Genomic DNA, 15000 nt, shown 5'->3' on the forward strand with positions numbered 1-15000 from the left:
GTCGAAGTAGAGAGGATATAAAATGTAGACTGTCAATGGCAACGAAGGCGTTTTTGAAGAAGAGAAATTTGTAACATCGAGTATAGATTTAAGTGCCAGGAAGTCGTTTCAGAAAGTATTTGTATGCAGTGTAGCCATGTAGGGAAGTGAAACATGGACGATAAATAGTTTGGACAAGAAGAGAATAGAAGCTTTCGAAATGTGGTGCTACAGAACAATGCTGAAGATTAGATGGGTAGATCGCATAACTAATGAGGAGGTATTGAATAGGATTGGGGACAAATTTGTGACACAACTTGACTAGAAGAAGGGATCGGTTGGTAGGACATGTTCTGAGGCATCGAGGGATCACCAATTTAGCATTGGAGGGCAGCGTGGAGGGTAAAAATCGTAGAAGGAGACCAAGAGATGAATACAATAAGGAGATTCTGAAGGATGTAGGCTGCAGTAGGTACTGGGAGATGAAGAAACTTGCACAGGATAGAGTAGCATGGAGAGCTGCATCAAACCAGTCTCAGGACTGAAGACCACAACAACAACAACAACGTGGAGTCTACTTGCTGCTAATTCTGTCCACATGCTGCAGAAACTGCAAGAAACAGGTTGTCAGATACGAGAAGTTGAAAATCGAACAACAGCCACTAGAGCAGTGGACGCGGTCCCAGAGGTTCTCTACACACTGGGATCGGAGCGTTGCCACAGCCACTGGCCACTTTACTAGAATCTGCGTGAATCATCCGCCGGTACAATATGCATTACACGAGTAATTGCCAAGCAAGATCGTAAGAGATGGAAAAGAGCCACCGTGTCACAACAACCGAGTTAGAAAACTGCTACGGAAGCAAAGGGAACTTTACAACAAACATAAACCTAGCCAAAGCCTTGCAGACAAACAGAAACTACACGAAGATAAATGTAGTGTGAGGAGGGCTATGCGACAGGTGTTCAATGAATTCCAAAGTAAAGTTCTATGTACTGACTTGGCAGAAAATCCTAAGAAATTTTGGTCTTATTCAAAGCAGTAGGAGGATCAAAACAAAATGTCCAGACACTCTGTCACCAAAATGGTACTGAAACAGAGGATGACAGACCAAAGGCCGAAATACTAAATGTCTTTTTCCAAAGCTGTTTCACAGAGGAAGACTGCACTGTAGTTCCTTCTCTAGATTGTCGCACAGATGACAAAATGGTAGATATCGAAATAGATGACAGAGGTATAGAAAAACAATTAAAATCGCTCAAAAGAGGAAAGGCCGCTGCTCCTGATGGGATACCAGTTCGATTTTACACAGAGTACGCGAAGAAACTTGCCCCCCTTCTTGCAGCGGTGTACCCTAGCTCTCTACAAGAGCGTAGCGTTCCAAAATATTGGAAAAGGGCTCAGGTCATCCCCGTTTTCAAGAAGGGGCGTCGAACAGATGTGCAGAACTATAGACCTATATCTCTAACATCGATCAGTTGTAGAATTTTGGAACACGTATTATGTTCTAGTATAACGACTTTTCTGGAGACTAGAAATCTACTCTGTAGGAATCAGCATGGGTTTCAAAAAAGACGATCGTGTGAAACCCAGCTCGCACTATTCGTCCACGAGACTCAGAGGGCCATAGACACGGGTTCCCAGGTAGATGCCGTGTTTCTTGACTTCCGCAAGGCGTTTGATACAGTTCCCCACAGTCGTTTAATGATCACAGTGAGAGCATATGGACTATCAGGCCAATTGTGCGATCGGAGTGAAGAGTTCCTAGATAACAGAACGCAGCATGTCAATCTCAATGGAGAGAAGTCTTCCGAAGTAAGAGTGATTTCAGGTGTGCCGCAGGAGAGTGTCGTAGGACCGTTGCTATTCACAATATACATAAATGACCTTCTGGATGACATTGGAAGTTCACTGAGGCTTTTTGTGGATGATGCTGTGGTATATTGTGAGGTTGTAACAATGGAAAATTGTACTGAAATGCAGGAGGATCTGCAACAAATTGACGCATCGAGCAGGGAATGGCAATTTAATCTCAATGTAGACAAGTGTAAAGTGCTGCGAATACATAGAAAGATCCTTTATCATTTAGCTACAATATAGCAGGTCAGCAACTGGAAGCAGTTAATTCCATAAATTATCTGGGAGTAGATATTAGGAATGATTTAAAATGGAATAAGCATATTAAATTAATTGTCGGTAAAGCAGATGCCAGACAGATTCATTGGAAGAATCCTAAGGAAATGCAGTCCGAAAACAAAGGAAGTAGGTTACAGTACACTTGTTCGCCCACTGCTTGAATACTGCTCACCGGTGTGGGATCCGTACCAGATAGGGTTGATAAAAGAGATAGAGAAGATCCAACGGAGAGCGGCGCGCTTCGTTACAGGATCATTTAGTAATCGCGAAAGCGTTACGGCGATGATAGATATAATCCAGTGGAGGACTCTGCCAGAGAGACGCTCAGTAGCTCGGTACGGGCTTTTGTTGAAGTTTCGAGAACATACCTTCACCGAGGAGTCAAGCAGTATATTGCTCCCTCCTACGTATATCTCGCGAAGAGACCATGAGGATAAAATCAGAGAGATTAGAGACCACACAGAAGGATACCGATAATCCTTCTTTCCACGAGCAATGCGAGACTGGAATAGAAGGGAGAACCGATAGAGGTACTCAAGGTACCCTCCGCCACACACCGTCAGGTGGCTTGCGGAGTATGGATGTAGATGTAGATGTAGATCCATCGCACAGTCTTAGCCGCATGCGAAGTGCCCGAAAGGTGACAAAACGGGAAACACAGAAAAGAGCTCTCTCTTGCTATGTTTACTGTAAACATAGTAGTTTCGCATCTTAGTTTTCGACAAATTTTTCTGGCCTGTGCTCACACCACTCCCTTGCCACCGGCAGATGGTAAATTTGACGTGAGTTCCAGTGGATCATTGTACGTCAGCTTACAATCAGTCTCAGCGATCTTTTTCGAAAAGTTCAAGAAATGGTCAGTTGTTTCGTCAGCTTCTTTGCCAAGTGAACCTTGTTGGTCTCTTGCTGATTCTGACTTTGATGGCGTTGACTGTGATGTCACTAAAAATCAGTCCTTCAGTTTCCATATTTCCTTTTGTCAGTGAGCTATTTTTCCCTCAAGTCTTCTCCAAAACTACATAAGCAGTGCTTCATTGCGTAAGAGAAGGTCTGAAAACGTTAATCTAGCCGCGCGGGATTAGCCGAGCGATCTAAGGCGCTGCAATCATGGACTGTGCGGCTGCTCCCGGCGGAGGTTCGAGTCCTCCCTGGGGCATGGGTGTGTGTGTTTGTCCTTAGGATAATTTAGGTTAAGTAGTGTGTAAGCTTCGGGACTGATGACCTTAGAGCCGGCCGGTGTGGCCGAGCGGTTCTAGGCGCCTCAGTCTAGAACCGCGCGACTGCTACGGTCGCAGGTTCGAATCCTGCCTCGGGCATGGATGTGTGTGATGTCCTTAGGTTAGTTAGGTTTAAGTAGTTCTACGTTCTAGGGGACTGATGACCTCAGATGTTAACTCCCATAGTGCTCAGATCCATTTGAACCATTTTTTTTGATGACCTTACCAGTTAAGTCCCATAAGATTTCACACTCATTTGATGAAAAAAACGTTAATCTTATCAAATAAAATTTTGAGAGGGGTGATATGGAACAAAACTAGAAAAACCAGTAAACATTGGCCTCTAAAATGCGTATCACAACAGCTATGAGCACTTCTTCATCTTCGTTACTGGAAGTGGTGGTAGTACGGAACAAAACAAAGAAAATATCCAGTACAGAAGGGGCTCAAAATACAGACACACTGCAAATCAGTTGTTCGTTTTCAAAGTTCCATATTTTCTGAAGTGTTACATGTACAAAGCTGATTGATGCATGAATAGAATCGTAAAGTGACCGACTTTGCATTGTGCCCACCAGCTGGCGTTACGGGTTTGACAAAAGGGTGGCAAAGCAAGTAATTAGTTTTGTGTTTTGGGATATGCAAAATATTTATATGTTACAAAAGTGCGGCGTGCATTCGGAAAGAATTATGGAAAAGAACCGCCATGCAAAATGAGTACTGTGCGTTGGTGTCGACATAGGTCGACTCTGTAAACAGAAAAGTCGCCGTCGACCAAACGCGTCAGGTGCAACTGTGGAGAGGCTGAGGAAAGGTTCGGTAAGCAGTCCAAAAAGATCAACGGCCCGCGCGAATCACAATCTCGGAAAACAGCAACAAACTGTGTGGCACATTCTGCGACGACGGTTACGTACCACATCGTCCCTTCTAAAGCTCGAGCAAGAATTGTCCACCATGTACTATAGAAGTATGTGCCTAGCAAAAGTATAGGGGAGGGGAAGGATCCACCTTGGTACAACAGACACATTAGGAAGTTGCTGAGAAAGCAGAGAATTTTGCACAGTCGTTTTAAACGTAGTCACTGCCTCGCTGGCAAACAGAAATTATGCGAAATGAAAGCAGCTGTCAGAAGGATAATGAGAGATTCTTTTAACGAATTTGAAAGCAATATTTTATCTGGAGATTCTAAAAAAAAAAAAAAAAAACCAAAAAATTTTGGTCGTACATAAAATCTATGAACGCTACAAATAATTCAATACCTTCTCTTGCTGACAGTACGGGAAATGTAACTGATGATGATAAACAGAAGGTCGAAATTCTAAACCTAACTTTCAAAAACTCGTTTACGGTAGAGGACTGCAGCACCATTCCCCCTTCCAACTATCGAACAAACGAAAGGATGGCTGACATAGTGTTTAGTGTACCTGGGATTGTAAAATAGTTAAGATCCTTAGACGCCAGGAAGGCATCTGGCCCAGACGGTATCCCCGTAAGATTTTACGTTAACTATGCTACAAATATAGCACCGTTCATATCCATCATCTATCAGTGATCATTGGAACAGCGGGAAGTTCAACGGGACTGGAAGAAGGCCCAGGTCATAGCAATCTACAAAAGGGTAGAAAATCGGATGCACATAATTACCGGCCAATTTCCCTGACATAGATTTGTTGTAGAAGCATGGAACATATTTTGTGTTCAGACATAATGACCTTTCTAGACTCTGAAAAGCTCATCTGCAGAAACCAGCACGGTTTAGGAAACAGCGGTCATGCGAGACACAGCTGGCCATCTTTGTGCATGATATACAACAGGCTCTAGATACCGGCTCCCAGGTTGATGACATATTTCTCGCCAAACACGGATGTGACTATCATGATGCTATAAACAGAACCTGGATTCATCCGAAAAAATGACGTTTTGCCATTCGTGCACCCAGGTTCGTCGTTGAGTACACCATCGCAGGCGCTCCTGTCTCTGATGCAGCGTCAAGTGTAACCGCAGCCATGGTCTCCGAGCTGATAGTCCATGCTGCTGCAAACGTCGTCGAACTGTTAGTGCAGATGGTTGTTGTCTTTCACATGTCCCCATCTGTTGACTCAGGGCTCGAGACGTGGCTGCACGATCCGTTACAGCCATGCGGATAAGATGCCTGTCATTTCGACTGCTAGTGATACGAGGCCGTTGGGATCCAGCACGGCGTTCCTTATTACCCTCCTGAACCCACCGATTCCATATTCTGCTAACAGTCATTGGATGTCGACCAACGCGAGTATCAATGTCGCGATACGATAAACCGCAATCGCGATAGGCTTCAATCCGACCTTTATCAATATCGGAAACGTGATGGTACGCATTTCTCCTCCTTACACGAGGCATCACAACAATGTTTCACCAGGCAACGCCGGTCTACTGCTGTTTGTGCATGAAGAATCGTTTGGAAACTTTGCTCATGTGAGCACGTTGTAGGTGTCGCCACCGGCGCCAACCTTGTGCGAATGCTCTGAAAAGCTAATCATTTGCAAATCACAGCATCTTCTTCCTGTCGGTTAAATTTCGCGTCTACAGCACGTCATCTTCGTGGTGTAGGAATTTTAATTGCCAGTAGTGTAGGTATAACAACTTATATGTAAAGTAGGGCGGCTGCTTCGATAGTATTCTAGGAAACTACAAGCAGTCTACAGAAATGATTGCTTGCAAAACACTCGTCTGTGCCATCGTAAGGTATGCTCAAGGTTGTGGACACATAAGAGCTAGGAGTATAGGCGATACTGAATGTATGCATGTTTGGTAAGAGTGACGGGATGCTGAAAACCTGAAGACAAGTGGCAACTAACCCACAGAAATCTACTTAAAAAGGCTCAACGAACAGCGTGAAGTGAGTGACCCAGGAGTAAGTGTATCGATCTAGTATGAACTGCGAAGGCGAGTTGGATTGATTACGGCTCACAACCAGGCATTTCGGCAGCCATTCTTCTCACGCTGCACACGGAAACGGAATGGGAATGATCTCTAATAACTCGTACAGAGGAAGTACCCTTTGCCATGCATTTCGGTCCGGTTGAACGACCTCTGCGATGCCGAAATTTCCTGAAAGATACTGCATTTTAATTCATTTTTTAAACTTTTTCTGTGGTTATTACGCCGCTCTTTGTAATATGGAAAACTTTTGGGGCCACGTGGACTGACGAGCACAGACAAATTCCGAATAGGCATTGCGCAATTTCTCCAGGCCGAAGCCGGTTGGAGGTAATGATGATGTGTTTTACTTTGGAATTCGCGCATTTTTATTTCGCCTACATAGATCCCTACCTTAAGAGGCCAGAAATGCTAGATTTCGCTCTCTAGTCTTATAATATTCAATGGACCCCTTTTCGTTTATCCGGCGATCCAAAAGTAACACAAAACGTATGTCAGCAATGATTACGAAACAAACACCAGTCATCGAACGTTCTGCACTTTCGATAGATACCCATAAATATACCTCGGTGTTAACCGTTGTTGGTGTTGTTGCTGTTGTCGCTGTTCTGGTATTCAGGAGACACTTGCAGTTCAGCTGTCTACGCTCACCTGTCCTGTGCAAGTCTCCCCATAACTACATGACTATTGAAACCAGCATCGATTTGTACCTACTTACTGTAGTCATTCCATGGTCTTCCTGCACAGTTGTCAACCGGCCCCTACGTCTCCCGCCATTACTAACAGGGAAAATTCCTTGATGTTTCTGGGAGTGTCCTCCCCTTCCTTTAGTCTGGTTGTACCATATCTTTTCTCTCAAAATCGATTACGCCCCTATTCATTAGTTGTAAGATACCAACCTAATCGTCGACTTCTTTCTGTAGCAACACACTTCAGATTTGTAACTGATGATGAAAATCCAAAATATTTATATTTTCACCGACATGTGGCGCTTTTCACTAAGTGGGAAGGTGTAGCGCGTTCCTAGGGAATATCCTAACTGATGCGCTGGAAGACGAGTCTTATGATCGGCGCCACGAAACGTGAGCTGTGGAGTTCCTGCACATTTTAGAGCTAATGCCCCTCGGCTCCTAAACCACAGATCCCGCGACAGACGGGCGGGAAGAAGTGGACAGGTTCCCCGGTTTCCGCATTCTGCCGACCTAAACCTACCACAATCATTTTTTGGTTCTTCTTCTAAAAGCTGTGCCAGATCACTACAACAAATCTCTATTCTGTGCTGCCCTTTTCATTTCTTAATAATTTTGTCACTTTGTTATTTGCTAGCTAATTTAGGAAACAAACTAATTTTTAAAAAATCTAGGTGTGAACAAGATCAACCAAGTGATATAACAGACTCAAAAATTTAGTGAACAGATAATCGAAGAGAGCTAAAGAAGCTTAGAGTGAGGATATATGTACTAAAACTGAGGGTAGTTTGAAGATCGGCAGTGTAGGAGAAGCCTACCAATTAGTCAGCCCATAATTCTGAGAGCGAAGGCACAAGGAGCCGCAACCAAAAACAAAGATGAAGTTTGTATATCACCAACAATAAGGACTGAACAGAGCACTGGAAGAAATATATAGAGAAGTTGTATGACGCATCTGGGGTGAAGTATGAGTTAATGAAAAGGACAACATATATATTGCATGATGAACTTGGATCAAAAATACTCAGAGAAGAATTCGATAAGGTAGTTAAAGAAATAGAGCCTAAAACGCTCCTGGTTGTGGTGCAATAACTGGAGAAGTGCTCCGAGCACTAGATGGAAAAGCAAAAAGTTTTCTGTATTAGCCTATCACTGAGATGCATAAAAAGGGGAAATCCCTGAAGATTTCCGAAGATCATCCCTTGTACCAATACCTTAGAAAACGCCATCGAACACGTGTGAAGACTTCATGCATTACCCTTGCTATCCAAGGTTTCCACGATACTGAAATCAATTGAAATTTCACTACGATCAATTTGGATTTACGGAAGATAAAGAAACTAGAGAAACAACAATTCGTTTAAGAATAGTATATGAAAAAATCCGCAGAATTAATAAACCACTGTTTGTAAGCTTTATTGATTTAGGTAGAAAAGACCTTCGACGACGTAGACGGGTCTCAAATGATAAAAATTTTAACACGCATTTAGTCGGACCGCTGAAATAGGAAAATATTACAGTAAATTTATAACAATCAAAGAACAATAGTCAAAATGAAGAAAGTGACGCACAATTTGCAAGAGCAAATAAACGTGTTCAGCAGGAACGAAGCCTCTGCGCATTACTCAGCAACGAGTACGTTAAAGGCGCCATAAACGAATGTAAAGATACATGTATTGAAGGAATAACTGTACACTGATAAAGTATGTAAATGCTTAAATTTACAGATGATGTAGCACTGTTAATCGAATCTGAAAACAGTCTTCACAAGACCAAAGAAGAAATGAACACGATATTTTTACGAAGATACAACATGAGAATAAATAAGAAGGAAGCCGAAGTCCTTGTATGTTAAGTTCCAAGATGAGTTAACCTCCGTCTGCTTGGAGAGAACGTGAAGCAAGTCACTAGCTCTAAATATTTGTGTGATAGAATAACAGAGGACTGTAGATCATACCAGGAGGTTAAATGTAGAACTGCGCAAGCTAAATCTTCAAGAAGAAGATGCTGAAATACCGTAGCACGATAGAGTATGTAAACGAGTTTGAAGCGTTGCTCTCTATGGCCCCGATGCATGGAACGAAAGGGAGTCTCAACGAAAAGCCTACAGGTTTCCAGGCATGGCGTCCGAGAAGAGTTCTAAAGATTAGTGGACAGAGAGAATGACCAACGACAAAGTCTGCGGCAAAATAAGGGAGACAAGATCGCTGTGGAGCAGTACAGACAAACCGAGGGACCGAAGTCTTGGACAGCTGGACAGATATTGCCCCTTCATTTTCGAATTAATGGCGGAAAACTGCCTGGGAGGAGCGCACGAGGAGGGCCAAGACTTCAGTACATCGTTTGGATAAAACGGCGTACGTAAATGTTACAGCCCCCTGATTTTATGAAGTTTTCCTTAACAAGTTTATGGCATTTTATTTCTGTCCTCATCTCGTAGTCAGTCTTCTCCAAAGCCGCACTTGCATCTACATCTACATCTACATTTATACTCCGCAAGCCACCCAACGGTGCGTGGCGGAGGGCACTTTACGTGCCACTGTCATTACCTCCCTTTCCTGTTCCACTCGCGTATGGTTCGCGGGAAGAACGACTGTCTGAAAACCTCCGTGCGCGCTCGAATCTCTCTAATTTTACATTCGTGATCTCCTCGGGAGGTATAAGTAGGGGGAAGCAATATATTCGATACCTCATCCAGAAACGCACTCTCTCGAAACCTGGCGAGCAAGATACACCGCGATGCAGAGCGCCTCTCTTGCAGAGTCTGCCACTTGAGTTTGCTTAACATCTCCGTAACGCTATCACGGTTACCAAATAACCCTGTGACGAAACGCGCCGCTCTTCTTTGGATGTTCTCTATCTCCTCTGTCAACCCGATCTGGTACGGATCCCACACTGATGAGCAATACTCAAGTATAGGTGGAACGAGTGTTTTGTAAGCCACCTCCTTTGTTGATGGACTACATTTTCTAAGGACTCTCCCAATTAATCTCAACCTGGTACCCGCCTTACCAACAATTGATTTTATATGATCATTCCACTTCAAATCGTTCCGCACGCATACTCCCAGATATTGTACAGAAGTAACTGCTACCAGTGTTTGTTCCGCTATCATATAATCATACAATAAAGGATCCTTCTTTCTATGTATTCGCAATACATTACATTTGTCTATGTTAAGGGTCAGTTGCCACTCCCTGCACCAAGTGCCTATGCGCTGCAGATCTTCCTGCATTTCGCTACAATTTTCTAATGCTGCAACTTTTCTGTATACTACAGCATCATCCGCAAAAAGCCGCATGGAACTTCCGACACTATCTACAAGGTCATTTATATATATTGTGAAAAGCAATGGTCCCATAACACACCCCTGTGGCACGCCAGAGGTTACTTTAACGTCTGTAGACGTCTCTCCATTGATAACAACATGCTGTGTTCTGTTTGCTAAAAACTCTTCAATCCAGCCACACAGCTGGTCTGATATTCCGTAGGCTCTTACTTTGTTTATCAGGCGACAGTGCGGAACTGTATCGAACGCCTTTCGGAAGTCAAGAAAAATAGCATCTACCTGGGAGCCTGTATCTAATATTTTCTGGGTCTCATGAACAAATAAATCGAGTTGGGTCTCACACGATCGCTGTTTCCGGAATCCATGTTGATTCCTACATAGTAGATTCTGGGTTTCCAAAAACGACATGATACTCGAGCAAAAAACATGTTCTAAAATTCTACAACAGATCGACGTCAGAGATATAGGTCTATAGTTTTGCGCATCTGCTCGACGACCCTTCTTGAAGACTGGGACTACCTGTGCTCTTTTCCAATCATTTGGAACCTTCCGTTCCTCTAGAGACTTGCGGTACACGGCTGTTAGAAGGGGGCATCGTTTTCCGTTCCAACAGTGTCCACATGTAAACCCGCTCGGTACAATTTTCATGTCGTTACGGCGCCGTAGGTTCTTTAAGATCAAGTAGGCTGATTTTGGGATGGCTCTTAGTGACCACTCCTAACTCCTGCCACTCCGAGACACGCTATGCACTATGGGACTTAACATCTGAGGTCATCAATTCCCTAGACTTAGAACTACTTAAACCTACCTAACCTAAGGACATCACACACATATCCATGCCCGAGGCAGGATTCGAACTTGTGACCGTAGCAGCATCGCGGTTCCGGACTGAAGCGCCTAAAGCCGCTCGGCCACAGCCCAGGTGCACTGCTACCAGTCACTCACGTTCGTTGTGCTCCCCCTCTTCCGTGACGTGAGTGTGTAGGGCTCGGCCTGTTGGGTTCCTGCGATCGTAGTTCCTGTGTCAGCTCTGCTAGATGAGCCCTTATCGGTCTGTTTAGCAACTATGGCAAATGGTTCAAATGGCTCCGAGCACTATGCGACTTAACTTCTGAGGTCATCAGTCGCCTAGAACTTAGAACTAATTAAACCTAACTAACCTAAGGACATCACACACATCCATGCCCGAGGCAGGATTCGAACCTGCGACCGTAGCGGTCACGCGGTTCCAGACTGAAGCGCCTTTAACCGCACGGCCACACCGGCCGGCTTAGCAATTATGCTAAACTTAGAGTTTTGCAGTTAAAGACGTGGCACCTTAAACCGCTGATATATGTAAGTAATATCTGGCTGACATGGGATACAAAGTGCTGTTTTATTTGGGTGGCTCTGCTTAGTTTCGTGAGTTAAGCCAATTATTGTCCATTTGGGAATTATCTTAGAAAACATGCAAATAACTGAATTAATTCGTGAAATTACGAAGGGGAGGATGGAGGCAGAGAGAGAGAGAGAGAGAGAGAGAGAGAGAGATCTGTTTGTACCGTCAAGAATATATCTTTCTTCTGTAAACAGACTAAGGACTCCACTGCCCATCGCCGGGTTCGAACGTGGGTTATCTTCTGGGTGCAAAGAAGGTGGGGGTATGTCGACGGATGGCTCCTGATGACAGAATAACATAATTTGTTACTCAACTGCAATACATTGGTTGTTGTCCCTCTGGACGGTGGCATCCAAGGTGGCTGGTGGACGCACACACGTGCGCCCGCTTCGGCGACTGTATCTGCCCTGGCGTAAATGGAATCCGCCGCCTTGGCAGCGGCGCTACGACCTCACTGGGTGGTACCCAGTAGCTGGATCCACACGCCGCAGGCCTCTGCTGTGGGGGCCAGCTGACGGTGGGTGGAAGGGGGCGCTGGGGCGTGCAGCGCTGGCAGTGGGACAACGCAGTGCCCAGTCCCAACGGCGGCTGTCTGGCGTCGACGGGCCAGGGTCCCCGGCTCTGGCCCAGGTCATAGTGTTTGTGAAGGCAGCGTCCCAGGACGTTGGCGACAGCGCATTACGAAAGTGGACCCCAGGTGATGACTCCCATTACAGGCGGCTGGCTGCTGCGGCTTCCAACTATAGTGCTTGATTAATTCTGCCCGATCAATTGCTTTATTCGTATCACTTGCAGCGTACACAAGCTCTGAGATCACAGTACCACGATGACCGGTTGTATTAGTGCCAACAGACTCTCAAATGGGGGGCTGAAGGGGTCTGAAGATCAGCAGGACTGCGTTTTATTCACGAATGAAGTGGAAAGAGAGTGAGATGATCAAGTATCACCACATGTCAGCAATGCAAATCCCTGGAAGCAGGGCCCCAGCCTTGCTTCAGGATCAATGTGCGGAAAAGAACTCTGCGCGAAACATTTATGCAGCCATCCACATTACTGGATGAATTAACACGTGATTTAGGTCGCTCCGGACAGTTTGGAGGTATTGTACGGTTGATACTGTTTTCAGTGGTTTTAGTGCACTTCGTCACTGAGCACAGGCGTTATGCGCTGTATTTGCACTTCTGAGGAATACTGATGCTTTCGGTAACCTCGCGAGCTCATAAATTGTCCAAAGAATTTCGTGTAGGGTGGGTTATCAGTTGGAAAGTATTACGCTGGCTCATAGGATAAAAGTGGTTCATGGTTTGGTTAATTTGACGAAAGGTGCAAGGAATTGTTTGTGAAATTTGTGGAAGAAGCAGGATAATACTTGTTGGTCAGTAATCTCCGTTCGCGGAAATGATTGATATTTGAACAGATACAAAACAGCTTGCGTGAACTGTTAACCTGTTAAATTAATGTGGATATGCAATGCAGCATGAATCTGAAATGAGCTTAACTGTTAATACAAAAGCGCTTGAGCCTAGGAATTGTTAGGGAGTATGTTATCTGCCAAAAGGACAGTAAATCTAAGTAATACTGACTTGTACTGGTATTATTTAACCCTTTGTTTCCTGACATAAGAAAAAATTTACTTTTTAACATTTTCTGTGCAGAATTTATGCTATTGTGCCCTCAAATGACGGTAGGATTTTTTGTAAAATTTTATTTTATTTTTCACAACTTTTTTCTCTCCTGGTACTTAGAAGTACCGTCAGACTCCATGTACAGAATCACAACATGCGCAGAAAAATGCTCCAATTTTTATAACTTGTACCTTATTCCACATAAATATTAAATATTTTTACATTAGAAAATTAATTAACCGAAATATGATATTTCTGAATTTTTTTTTTAAATTTCGCATAAATTTATTCTAGAGCAACTTCACAATACATAGTAACTTAGCTATAAATTTTTGACAGTATATACATATCACATATTTACTGACACCTCATGAAATTGTAGGAAACAGTTCTTTTTCTCATTGCAGCACAAATACACTTTACATGTACTACATTGTGAATGTAGTCTCGACTGAATTTTATTTTTCGCACACATTTCGCATCGCCCTCTTTTACAACTGAACACTACAAAATGGTTTCCTCGGTTGCCAAGACGTACATCCTTCGGAACAGAAAAGTTATCCTTCCTTCTCTTTGGGAGAGTTATTTCATCTTTACCAGAGTTTCTCTTTTTGAGATTTGGCACTTGCTGTTCATTCATTAGCCCTAGTGCCACAGCACACCTGAATTCCAGCAGTGGCAGTGCCCCATGTAGATAACTGAAAATGACGTAAGCATTGACAAAAGCAATTTCTATTCCTCCCCCGAAGAGACGGTGCCACCATTTCTTTGATCGCTTGTCAAGACCATAAGTTGAACGTAATCTGTCTGCATGATCCACACCACCCATGTTTTTATTGTAATCACATACAATAACTGGACATGGTATAGTCATACTAGTTCCATCTTTCTGTTTTCTTGTCACTACGCTCTGTTCAATGCCATGGAAGTTTGACGCAAAATATACTACTTTATTTTCCTTCCATTGAAATACTGTTAGGTCTACAGATGACTCTCTGTGATTTGATTTAGACATTTTTCTTTAGCTTTCCTGTTTGTTCTAATTATTCCACAGGCAAATGTATTTACGGATTTCTGTGTGAGAAAAAGTGGACAGAACAACTAGTGAGAGGTAACGCACTGTTGCTACAATAAAGTGTTCGCACAACCTGACGGTACTAATAAGTCCGCTTTATATTTTCCACTTTATCTCATTCACTTGTAACGTAATGCTTCAAACTATTACAAAAAAACAAAGAAGGTAAGTACGTACAATGGAAAACTCAACGGAAGTTTCAATAAATTGCGCACAAATTCAGGCAACACAATGGAAACAAGCACATAGAATCTTCTGTTTTCACAGCAGCGCGCGAAAAACAATTTTAAGCTCTGACCGCCAGAGTGGTCTATGTATTGCACAATAACATCTATGAAACAGTAGAGCAGAGTTACTGTTACGTACCGACAGGCTCTCAGATCACGAAACTGCACCACGAGAAAATAATTAGAGTCAAAACTTACTGGTACTTTTAAGTACCGTCAGGCAACAAAGGGTTAAAAGTGATATTTTCCATTTTTATAACTGAGGAACTTTAATACGTGAAAAGTATAAGAGACACGGGTTCGTATTAGGCGCATGTCTGCCTCCACTGCTGAATGGTCACCGCGACAGAATGCAAGCAAGGGGCCCAGGGTCGATTCCGGACAGGGTCGGTGGCCTTCTCCACTTGGGAACTCGGTGTTTTTTGTGTCGCCTTCATCATCCTGTCATCCTCATCTACATGCAAG

At 43.7% G+C, this 15000-nt stretch overlaps 1 protein-coding gene across 1 annotated transcript in view; it reads right to left on the reverse strand.

Annotated features, from left to right (window-relative positions):
- The window catches only part of LOC126412554 (synaptic vesicle glycoprotein 2B), a 556944-nt gene that overhangs the window by 416882 nt on the left and 125062 nt on the right, over positions 1-15000 (reverse strand). The window lies entirely within an intron of this gene.

Source organism: Schistocerca serialis, chromosome 7, assembly GCF_023864345.2.
Source record: "Schistocerca serialis cubense isolate TAMUIC-IGC-003099 chromosome 7, iqSchSeri2.2, whole genome shotgun sequence".
Taxonomy (NCBI): Eukaryota; Metazoa; Arthropoda; class Insecta; order Orthoptera; family Acrididae; genus Schistocerca; species Schistocerca serialis.